At 41.9% G+C, this 12868-nt stretch overlaps 1 protein-coding gene across 7 annotated transcripts in view; it reads left to right on the top strand.

Moving 5' to 3' along the window:
- The window catches only part of RALYL (RALY RNA binding protein like), a 1712955-nt gene extending 1700576 nt beyond the window's left edge, over positions 1–12379 (top strand). For all 7 annotated transcript variants that reach the window (XM_085605346.1, XM_085605349.1, XM_085605348.1 and 4 more), the window contains one exon: positions 6336–12379. The gene's annotated coding sequence lies outside the window, so the exon portion shown is untranslated. The remainder of the gene's footprint in view (positions 1–6335) is intronic.
- Positions 12380–12868: the final 489 nt, after the last annotated feature.

Here is a 12868-nt window from a genome sequence, read left to right as displayed (position 1 = left end):
CACATACCATACTGGGCGATTCCAATGCTCCCTTGCTCCCCACGCACATCTCTGATCCCCACATTTGTTAAACAGTACAAAAGCACTAGATGTGTCAGGCATAAAATCCATATTGCATATCTACAGGAAACACACATAACCAGTACTGAGGCCCTCAAGCTTCAAAAGAAACAATGGGGGCAGGTGCATAATACGCCTTACTCCACATTTGCATGGGGACTATAATTTGGATAAGGGCTGGAGTCCCGTTTGAAGTCCTAGAAAAACTAATAGACTGCAATGGACGTTACGTCCTCCTCCGGGGAAACCTAGACAGTACACAAGTAATTCTAGGAGCCATATATGCCCCGAATGTGGAGCAAGACAGGTTTCTCACACAACTCAACCTAGCTGTAGCAGATTGGTGTCATTATCCATGAATAGTAGGAGGGTACTTCAATGCAGTGTTAGATACGATACCCGACCGTTCGCACCCCCCATCTACCGGGTGGAACATCGGTCCACCAAGCCAAAGCCCTCCGCACCTGGGTGCAGGTATGATCGCTGTTGGACTTCTGGCACAGTAAACATAAGTACATGGGAGAATACTCCTTTTATTCCCCACCACACTAATTACACACACAAATAGATCGTATACTATGCACCTCTTCACTCTTACCCCAGATAACACACACCACCTACCTCAGGAAGACACTGTCTGACCATAATCCCCTACAATTGACTCTACTATGGGGTCGGATCCCCACCCCAGTCCCAACATGGAGACTAACTCCAGATCTCTTGGAGGATAGTGTGTTCTGAGATACAATTGCCACAACTATAGATAACTACTTCCAGGAAAAGTCAGGTATGGCATCCTCCAGCCTGCCTGAATGGGAATCATTTAAAATAGTAATTAGAGGGACCACCATCAGCACAATAGTTGGGGTCCGATGTTCAATACACAACGACCTACAGAAGGTTGAAGCGGGATGAACGGGCTGGAGCAGGAGGCAGCACTGGACTCAGGGAAGGCATCGAAACTCTAAGAAGCATGCATTGAAAATGTCGAGTTGCTAGAAAGGCTAAGAGTGGTAGATCAGCACGCATAGAGAGCCCATAGAGTTCCCACTAGAAGACCAATACCAGGTGTGCCGCCACGCCCCATAGTAGCCCGCATACTCAATAATAAAGACACCCTCCTCCGCTGTGCCAGAGAGAAAGCACCCATAATGTACAACACATGCATATCCCTGTTCCCGGACTATACCTTGATGGTTCTTGCAATGAAAAAGACCCCGTCGCACACCCTCCCCCGAGCACAAAACACAATGGGGAACAAACAAGGTTGTGAGAAACAATTCCGGAAGAAATTTGGGAACAACGCCGTCACAGGAGCAGGCCTTGGAGGGCCACTGGGCAGCGATCAAGTCAGCAACAGCACTGCGCAAAGCTGAACTTATATCCACAGATGAATCATCAGCCGACACAGTGAATTCAAATTCAGAGAACAGTCTGACCCTAATCCCAACAATCACACCACAAACGCTGAGTTGATGACCAGGCGGCTGACACACCGCGCTGGCTGCAAAATGGTGACGTATAATGGTACTCTCGCCTAATCCAATGCAACCCTGCTATGAACATCAATGGGACAGCAGATTGGCACACACATATGGCGGGGAAAGGGAAGAGTGAAAGCTGATAGAAGATAGCTAGACCTCAGGATAACACATACCATACTGGGCGATTCCAATGCTCCCTTGCTCCCCACGCACATCTCTGATCCCCACATTTGTTAAACAGTACAAAAGCAGCACTAGATGTGTCAGGCATAAAATCCATATTGCATATCTACATGAAACACACATAACCAGTACTGAGGCCCTCAAGCTTCAAAAGAAACAACGGGGGCAGGTGCATAATACGCCTTACTCTACATTTGCATGGGGACTATAATTTGGATAAGGGCTGGAGTCCCGTTTAAAGTCCTAGAAAAACTAATAGACTGCAATGGATGTTACGTCCTCCTCCGGGGAAACCTAGACAGTACACAAGTAATTCTAGGAGCCATATACGCCCCGAATGTGGAGCAAGACCGGTTTCTCACACAACTCAACCTAGCTGTAGCAGATTGGTGTAATTATCCATGAATAGTAGGAGGGGACTTCAATGCAGTGTTAGATACGATATCTGACCGTTCGCACCCCCCATCCACCGGGTGGAACATCGGTCCACCAAGCCAAAGCCCTCCGCACCTGGGTGCAGGTATGATCGCTGTTGGACTTCTGGCACAGTAAACATAAGTACATGAGAGAATACTCCTTTTATTCCCCACCACACTAATTACACACACAAATAGATCGTATACTATGCACCTCTTCACTCTTACCCCAGATAACACACACCACCTACCTCAGAAAGACACTGTCTGACCATAATCCCCTACAATTGACTCTACTATGGGGTCGGATCTCCACCCCAGTCCCAACATGGAGACTAACTCCAGATCTCTTGGAGGATAGTGTGTTCAGAGATACAATTGCCACAACTATAGATAACTACTTCCAGGAAAAGTCAGGTATGGCATCCTCCAGCCTGCCTGAATGGGAATCATTTAAAATAGTAATAAAAGGGGGACCACCATCAGCACAATAGTTGGGGTCCGATGTTCAATACACAACGACCTACAGAAGGTTGAAGCAGGATGAACGGGCTGGAGCAGGAGGCAGCACTGGACTCAGGGAAGGCATCGAAATTCTAAGAAGAATGCATTGAATATGTCGAGTTGCTAGAAAGGCTAAGAGTGGTAGATCAGCACACATATATCCAGAGGGTACACACAGAAGCAGACAAATCAGGTACACTATTAGTATGATTACACAAGCAGCCTCAAACACCTACCCCCATATTAGAAATTAATATTCCAACTGAACTCCATGTCACCACACAGAGGGAAATCAACACTGCATTCCTTAACTACTATAAGGCCTTGCATACAGCCCCCCGGTCACTTAAGCCACAGGGGGTGGCTGACTTTCTTGGTAGTGTGACCACACCTTAAGTAACGGCAGAGGATACGGTTGACCTGGAGGCACCAATGACACACACTGAGATCGGGGAGGTCATTAGGGAACTCCCCGTAATTAAACACCAGCCTTCATGGTCTCCCTGTGGAATTTTACGGCACTTTTGCAGCTAGTTTGGCCCCCCAGCTGTTGTACCAGACAGCACTGCAAAAAGGCAAGCTACCCCTGTCCACAGCACAAGCACTTGTGACATCGCAACCCAAGCCTGGTAGGGACCCTACAGCTATTACGGCATAAAGACCTTTATCACTATGAAATACTGAGTATAAAATATTTAGTAAAATATTTGCCAGTCATCTACTCCTGTTGTTACCAAAACTCATACATACGGATCAATGTGGCTTCGTACCTGGCCGCTGCACATCTTTAAACATACGGAGACTGTATCAAGTATTGTATGCCACCCCTAATGACCTGGAGGTGGCAGGATGCATTTCACTCCACCTGCATCAGGCATTCGATACCTTAGGGTGGGAGTACATGTTAGCTGCTCTAAACAAGTTTTGTGTTCCCCCAGGATATACAAAATGGATTCAGCTACTATACGCACCCCCTACCGCCCAAGCACATACCGGGGCGCACATCTCAGAGCAATACTCAGTACATAGGGGAATGAGACAAGGATGCCCCCTATCCTCAATACTGTGTGTCCTTGCTTTGGAGCCTGTGGCGCACAAGATGCGGCAAGAGTCACTGATTTGGGGAATACCCACAGGTCCCACAATACTGTTGCTCTGTGCAGACGACGTCAAAGACCTATACAAGACTCTACAACATGTAGCTCAGATCTTCACAACATTTGAACAAATCTCAGGATTAGCCGTAAACGCTAATAAATCAAATGCCTTTTTCTTTCGAAATGACCCCCAGGTCCTAGAAATTACTTTAGGAGACAAAATGCTCAAGGTCCCCCCCAACACCTTCAAATATTTAGGGGTGCAGATATATAGGGACACGCATGACTTACTGGAAGGGAACCTCCAGAAGGCCATCTCCACTCTGCGCTCACAAATTGCATTTTGGGTGTCCCTCCCCCTCTCGGTGGCAGAGCATGTAGCGATATCAAAAATGGTAATGCTCCCAAGACTACAATATTACTTTACTAATCTACCAGTAGTTGTACTGGCGTTAAATTTTAAAAACTCTGAACATGTTACTAATGGAATTGATATGGGGAACCAGATGTAGATTGGTAAGACTAACGAAACTAACTGCTGACAGATAAAGGGGGGTTGGGAGCACCGGACTTCAAATCCTACCGCTTAGCGAGCCAATTGCAATGGCTGTCATATTGGTTAGCAGGCCACAGCTTACACGAAATAGGCTACACACCCCGCAGACTCGAGCTTGGGGTATTGTACATACTATTACGCCACAGGTGCTCACTCCAGCACTGGCCCCAGTATTGTTGAAAATTGCCCTCACATACTGGAAACAAGCCCTTAAATACACAGGCAGGACCGATTATATGACGTTACAACGCAAACAATTACAATGCATGCTTTTACAACTCGGTTTTTACATCACAACTACCATTACATCGCATGATTTTACAATGCATGCCATTACAACGCATTTTTAAAAACTATCATTACAACGCATTCCATTACAACGCATACCATTACGGTGCATAATACTTGTAGGGAAACAATAGGGGAAGTGTTGGATAGCGTAGGGGTAAAAATTACTATTCCAGCTCCAGTGAGTGCAACAGTAGGGTAAGTGTAGGATAGCGTAGGGGTAAAAATTACTATTCCCTTCTACCCCAAATGAATACAACTCATGATACTGCATAGAGCCTACCCCACACCACACAGGCTACACGCCATATACCCAACAGCGCCCTCAGAATTCTCTAGGTGCCACAAACAAGATGGTGTTATGATGATGTTATGGTCCTGCCCCACCCTGTCCACTTACTGGTCACAAGTAGCAGAAGCTATCATGGAGTCAGTAGGGGGCACTAACCAATACTCAGTGGAGAGGTGTCTGCTGAGCCTGCACCCCCGACCCAAAAAATGCACAATGCAGTCTAGATTTGAGTATTTGGCCCTTCTACTAATGAAACGGCAAATAACGAAGCATTCAAAGTCAACATCCCCCCCTTATATCTCAGCTTGGCGAGAAGATGTTATACAATGGGGTAGGGCAGAGAGTGGAGCACTCAGCAGGCAGGAATATAGAGGTCTGCGGAAGAAACTGCTAGCGATGGAATGGGATACCCTAATGGAACTTTCATAACAGTAGATCTGCTGACCGCTTGAGTATACCAACCTTTTCCCCTAGCAATGTGCAACAGTTCAATTAGCTAAAACCTCTGACTCGGAGATAAGCATGAATGCACAAAGATGCATAACTAAATCACAGGACACACACACATGTCCCACACAAGATACCTCCTCTTCTAACTGTCGGGGATCATGCTCCCGGACATCTATGTAGGCTGCATCAAATCGAAGTACAAAGTAAATCCAAATGCTATTCAAACGTTATGAGCAAAAGAAATGTCAGTCCTCACACTCTGCGGAAACATATGAGCCACCGTTGGAGAAGGGAGGGATGGGGTGAGCGCGGGAGGGAGTTGCAACTGTTTTTTAGTTTTAACTGTAAGGTACAATTAATTATCTTGCAAGTTAACAAGAAATCGCATGAGTGCTTTTTTGAAAAATAGGTATGGTAATTATGATCGCCAATATATATGTCTGACTAAAACGAGAGACGATTCACGTGGAAAAATAAGTTATCTGGACCCGGTTATCCGAATTATAAATACAACTGTACCAATACCTAGTGCAGTATGTAATGGAGAAATGCCAATAAAGTTTGTATTAAAAAAAAGTTCATTACTACACAATTTATTTCACATAAAGGGTATCTTATCCTAATTATTTTATCAAACGGCTGACCTGTGACCGTTATGTAAATTAAAAACAAATTTACCCCAGAAAAATTATGAAAATCAGATGTTTCAGTAGGAGTTCTTTTCAACCTTTTATCCAAAACGTAACAAGGCTCTATGGCCTATAGCAATTACTAATAGACAGCATCAGTTTCTCTTAGGCAAGTACGAGTATATGCAATTATCACTTCACAGCATGGCTGGTTATATCTTTTGTCATGATGGCCAATGTTTACAAATGAAATATAGAGTTGTGTGACTACGTTAACAGCAATTGAATTTTGTGTATTTTCTCTGTTGGAAGTGTGTCTATAGGTTCTCGATTATTTGTAAAAAACTAAAATTTGATATGATTTATTTCCCTACAGATCGGATTATCTGAAACCACGAAGGGTACTTAGGGATGCTGTGAAGATTACCGCCTGATGTGAAATGTGAACTTTAGTTTCATGCCAGTATTGGCACCTTTCATTCAATGTGTATAAAATTAAAGTCACTTCAAGAAAGCAGGCATCGGTGCCCCAATCTGGGCAATGCCATTTCTTACGTGTTCTGAGATGTACAATGGTCAGATTGTATGGTTTACATTGTAAACGTGTTTCCTTTTGCCTGTTTCTCATTTTATTTTGTTTGATTTGATGATTTCTCTGACGGTGTCCTAAGGACAAATGTAAGATAATGTGGAGGACAGATGTAGAAGATGTGGAAACATTGTAAACAAATGTATATTTGTAAAAGCTATTTTTATGAATAGCATGTTTACTGTTTGTCAAAGTCATTGATAGTACATTTTGCTATTGCTTTGTGTTCAGGCTATCCCAAAAACATCCTTATGCTATGATCATATGTGTTGTATGATACAGTTTTTGTAAGTGCAGCTGGGAAACAGTGCAATTTCCCATGCACCATTACTGCTGTACACGCATCAGGCAATATTTAAAATGGTAAGCATTTTCAACGTGTTAAAAATGAATATGGATAATTTATGAAATGTGCCCACGCACTGCAAATAGGCATGGACATTAAGTATTTATAAATTTCTGAGAACGATTTAGAATGTTTTTGAAATGTTAAGACATGTGAACACAATTCTCTTTATGACCTACACTAGATAAAGAAATTAGCACAAAGTAAGTGTTTTAACAACTATATTTGATAAAGAGGCATGTTCCACTAGCTAAAATAAGGGGGCACAACATTGAAGCAGGGTACTGGCTAATCATGGGTACTTATGATCCGTCTTGCTGACATGGTAACATGTTCAACTTTCATTTCATAAAAATAAACAAAATGTGTCTACATTTTTAGGAAATTGATAATACTTGAGCGCAGTATTTATCTAAGCACAGCAGTATTCCTCCCCAACGGACTTTCCTAGTATTATTTGTTCCAAAGAGTAGCTTTAAAATATAGAATTGATTTTGAGATCACAGCTATACTGCAGAGTGCATGTTTCATTGTGTGCCCACAAAACCCACATGAGCTTTCCCTGCTATGTACCATGGGTTTCACTTCATTGCGCCCTGTTTTATTCCCTATATTAAAATGTACATTGTGATACATTACACCTATATCCACATCAAAATAAGTACAAAGGATGAGTTAGTACACTAACTTTGGAGCCCTCACAGGAGGGACTTAAACTATACTGTTCAATATTGGTACTTCCTGTGGACTTTTTTTAAGCCCTTAATGAATTCTCAAACTCGCGCCCTGCTGAAGAGTCATATTTTCTGAATTTTGAGACATACTTTCGGAATTCTGATCCTGAATAAATGTACTTATTTAAAAAGTAAAAATAAAAACATCCTGTCCACACAAATTAAAAAATGGAAACTGTTTACATATCAAGCCCCGGTTTGTCCTTACATTTTTCGGCAGCAGCCTTAGGATATATGCCATATACAGTTATTCTGGTGTGTACATGCTGGTACAGAAACAAATAAGGACTGTTTCTCTTCTGGTTCTGACTGCATTATCACAGGGATCTGTAGTATGTGGTGAATTCTCTTTTCTCCCTTGCTAACAAAGTAATTGAATCTCTTCCTGTTTGCTGCATTCATGCACAGACTTTGACATGTCTGGGACCCATATTCTTGGCTGATGCTCAGTAGAAGCCTGGTCTCTTGTTCCCCTCTGCTTACCTGCTCTGTAAATCATACCACCTACATTAAGACCTTCTGAGTTTTAACATAAGACTGTACTGTCTTCAGTGCATGCATTTCCTTTTGTTATGAGGCATATTAGGAGTCTGTCCATTTGGATATACCACCTGCAGTACAGCAGAAAAGGGCTTGCTAAGCTCTACAGAGAAGCAGAAATCACTGTGCAGCTCACAGGAAGTGGCCGTTCACCAGAAGATTTATAACAATACCATCAATTGGCTATGGTTATCCAATACCTGCATAATTTGCTGACTAGCAACCACCACTAAACTTTCCAGGATGAATATCTCTTCCTGGTGAAATACAGGAATTTGAAAAGTGAAAAATTATGACAAACACTTCTGACAATGTATTACTTCCTCTTAGCACCGATTTCCATGTGTCCCTTCCTTTACAGCTCTAAGCAAAATATCAGCTGGGCCTTTGCCATCATACTTTAGATGATGGTAATGTTTTCAGCATTTTTTATTAATAGCTGATGTGCCTCAGATGTGCATAATCAGTTCATCTAGCCAAGAAATAGGATTTGATTCAATTATTTACTTTATATGCACACACCAGGAACTCAGTCGTTTCTTCGTGCTATCCCTGTACATGAATGTGAATCTTCGTTCCAAGGAATATTTGTTAAAAAGAGGGTTTTTTGGGCTTGTTTGAAGGAATACAAAGAAGAAACACAGCGGGTGAGTATTAAAGGCATAAAGATGACACCAGTGATTTGGGAGCAGCTATGGAAAACATCCAACAAGGCCCAAAAACCTTGAAGAGGATTTGACCTGATGGTGACCATACGTTTCTAAGGGGACTTCAAAGTGTTAACATGGATTGAGATAGATGGTGTATCATTGACAGGTATTTATGGGTAATGAAAACTATTCTGAACTTGATCCTGGCATGGAGAGTCAGCCTATGAAGGTTTCAGAGGACTCAATGTATGGTGTCCATTTTGAAAGGGCCGTCACCTCCTGCCAGCCGTATAGCTGCTTGCCCCATCTACCTCCATCACTGGTCCACTAGGACGGTCCCCTTTAATGATCACCCTTTATTTGTCCTCTCGATCTCAATGCTTAAAAATATCTCAGTTCCCCACTCTCCCCAAACGGACCCCAAACTGTGTCATTTCCAAAGTTTCAATTTCTCACAAATATGAAAAATATAGTGCACCCTTCTTTTTCTGTTACACTTTGCTTTAGACCTTCGGTAACAGTCTCAAATAAAGATGGTCCTATACCTTTTATTAACATTGATTCTTCCGTGTTTCATAAACATAGCATATGTGCATATTTCTTAGTTACTTTTTCACTTTTATTGTTGTATTGTTCCATTGCTGTGGTGCCCCGATCTTAATATCACCACTAGGGATCCTTTTAAGGATACTTTTGTATGAAGACCAATCTGTACTATGTGTTTAATATATATGACCATCTTCCTTTCATTTTAAAAGGTAATCTCTTGTTAATATCAAAGAGCAGTACAAAGACACACAATAGGTCCACAAATCAAATGTTTCAAGAGCTCCTGTCTTTAAGCATATAAAATCTTAAACATTTTATTACATCTATTTTTTTATTTGATATTTAAAAAATTATAAAGAACTACAAAGATAGGAAATAAAATGGAATAAATTAATTCAATATTATATGAATATATATAAAGCCAATTACTAAAACGGAACATATCATGCACAATTCTAACTTTTAGATCACAATTCAAACTGCAGAATGATGATTTGCTTATTTCCGCATTTTTAGAAAATTAGTTTTCTATTGTCTCACTTCCTCGGTTACAATTAACTTGTTTTAATTAGTGGGACCTTGATGCTGTCCCAAAGTTGCTCGTTGTTAGTGCTTTACAAATAGATATACAAAACAAGTACCCTCATGAAATAATCCATATCTGTCGAATTCGTACCTCTAAGTTAGGTCCCTTTTCGGTACCCTCTAAGTTAGTAGTCATGGTCTTCTTTATTCCCTAGTAAACAAAGAGACGTTTTCTGTTGTGGCTCTTACATATTGAGCCCTTGATATTGTGGAACACTAATATCGTGGACAAAGTATTGGGAGACATAAATAGCAAAATAGATTTTCTATACGTAACTCCAAATCTATGTGCCTTGACAATATGTATATTGTCATTGTATATAGATGTGGAGTTAAAATAGTATATCTATACTTCCCATGTGCACTTACCTTTCAATATTATGTCCCTCAATAGTATGTCAATATTAGAGTGCCACTATATTCTTGTACTTTATATTATGGCTTTACAGCCCACCGTAGCGGGCTATGCCAGCCATTAAAGGCCAGCCCCAACTTTAAACAAAGGCCTCACGAAGCCCAAGAGGACTGAAATCCACTCAACTCTGTAGCCTTTGTTCACAGCTGTTGCTGTGAATGTTCTACAGCTATTAGCTGTGTGCAGGGCCACAGCTGTTAGCGTTTGGACATTCACAGCAAGAGCTGTGAAAAGTGGCAGAAGTCAGTCCCTGGTTCTCCCCAGCTTGGCTGACCAGCTTTTTGTAATGCAGCCAAGCCAGGGAGGCCCAGGAGCTGAGCAGCATTCACCCCTCCCTTCATCTGAAGCCCTAGTACCACTGAGCCACAGGAGTAGAGAAGGGTGAAGGCTCCGTTTGTCCTCCTGCATGGCCTTTGCCTTTCTTTTTCCTCTGCCAAATTAATGTATTTTGAGAGGCAGTGGAAAGAGAAAGGCAGAGGCTGTGTATTAGGACATTGAAATGTTGAGAGCAGTGGGCCTATACCAGTTCATATAGGCCACTGCTGCTCCATTGTCTTCAATGGAGCTCTCAAAATTCCAATGTTCTAATATAGCTTTATAGCCTGCTGTAGCGGGCTCTACCGGCCATTAAAGGCCCGCTCCATCATTCGGCTTGGGCCTTTAATGGCTGGTATAGTCCAGCTACAGTGGGCTATAAAGCTATTAGAACATTCCACCCCATGAGGGTAGAATGTCCTAAAAGAAAAAACAAAGGCATCGGAGATCGAGGAGGTTGATGTCCCCCTTGGCTCTAAAGCCTTTGTTTCACAGCTGTTGCTGTGAATGTTCAACTGTTAACAGCTGCATGCAGTGCCACAGCTGTTATATGTTTTGCATCCCGGCTCAGATAAACAGTCATTCGTAGCTCAGCCAAGCCACGGAGACCCAGGAGCTGAGCAGCATTTACCCCTCCCTCCTTCTGAAGCCCCAGTGGAACGGTAAGCTACAGAAGAAGAGAAGGGTGAAGGCTCTGTGCATCCTGCTGCACATCTTTCTCTTTCCCCTGCCCAATCCACATATTTTGGAGAGGCAGGGTAAAGAAAAAGGCAGAGGACATTAGGATATTGAAATGTTGAGGGCAGCTGGCCTAAACCAGATTATATAGACTGCTGCTGCTCAATTGTTTTCAATGAGCTCCCAACATTCCAATTTTCTAATATAGCCTTAGAGCCCGCTACGGAGGGCTCTAAGGCTATTAGAACATTACGTCCCTAGAGGGCAGAATGTTCTAATTTGTAAAACATAGGCCTCACGGAGTCTGATTGGGTTGAAATCCCCTCGGGCTCCGTGAGGCCTTAGTTCACAGCAATAGCTGTGAACAAACATTGCAATGTTAATGCTCCGGGCTTCTACGGGTCATTAGAAGCCCGCAGCACTCCACTGTCTTCAATGGAGCTCACAACATTACAATGTTCTGATTAAGAATACAATCATGTTTTCTACATTTCCAATGACACATCTGCAATTATCAAAAATGACAAACAATTGAGATAGCATAGCTACTGATGCTGAATTGCCATTTAACTATGATTGACATAGAGCCGCAAACCTGGCAGAAATTGGTAGACAAGCTAGTAGCAGCATACGTAAATCATGGGGAGCATCACTTTTGATTTTGTGTTCTGACATCTCTAATGAATATTCTACCACACAAAAATGGAAGATAGGTTACCAATGGAAGAGCAACAGTTTCGTTTTCGCTCAGTGTTCTAATGCATTGTGTGGAAGCTTAAAGCCTATTGTACCCTACACTTTGTAAATAGTCCCGACCATGCAAGCGAAGCGGTGCTACTTCCGAGACAATAAAGAGCAGATGACTCACAATTGCAGGATTCAAAGAAATTCAAGTAATTTTCATTGTTTTTTCCATCCTTACTTGCATAATTGTTCATGATAACAGTGTTGTTTCAAATGCTGTAACATACTTTCTACATGTCTGTAAATAAATATTTTCTCTGAATTATGCACTAAAAGAGTTTTCCTCATTTCTTGCCTCTGAAAAGGCTTTTCATACATTGTACTAAAATATCGTTACAAATATCATATAAAGAACTACCTGAAAAATCAATATTTACAAGGCATTGGGGGGCAGGTTGTGAAAAATGTGTTCTGCAAAAGCCAGGTTCTGCTAGCGATTTATACATAAAACAAAAAAATGATGTATTTTACAGTGAGAGCAAATCCAGAATGCAGTGGATTCAAAAACATATTTTGGATATTGTATATTAAACAATCAGGCAAATGTGATCTTATTACTGGGTACAAGGTGCCCGTAGAGAGCACTGCAACACCCTTAACTGCTTGACTGCCACTGGTTCACAGGCATAAATGATGGTCAACTGTATGTAAAAGAGATATAGGCCTAATTTAATATTTGCCGAAATGGGAGCAACACAGTAAAATAGTGGTGTTCCCACTCCCCTAGATTTGCAGATCACCTGGCTCATTTATAGTTCGGTGAA

This window comes from Triturus cristatus, chromosome 5_1, assembly GCF_964204655.1.
Source record: "Triturus cristatus chromosome 5_1, aTriCri1.1, whole genome shotgun sequence".
NCBI lineage: Eukaryota > Metazoa > Chordata > Amphibia > Caudata > Salamandridae > Triturus > Triturus cristatus.
The sequence above is the reverse complement of the archived record's forward strand: the minus strand, read 5'-3'. Positions and strand labels throughout refer to the sequence as shown.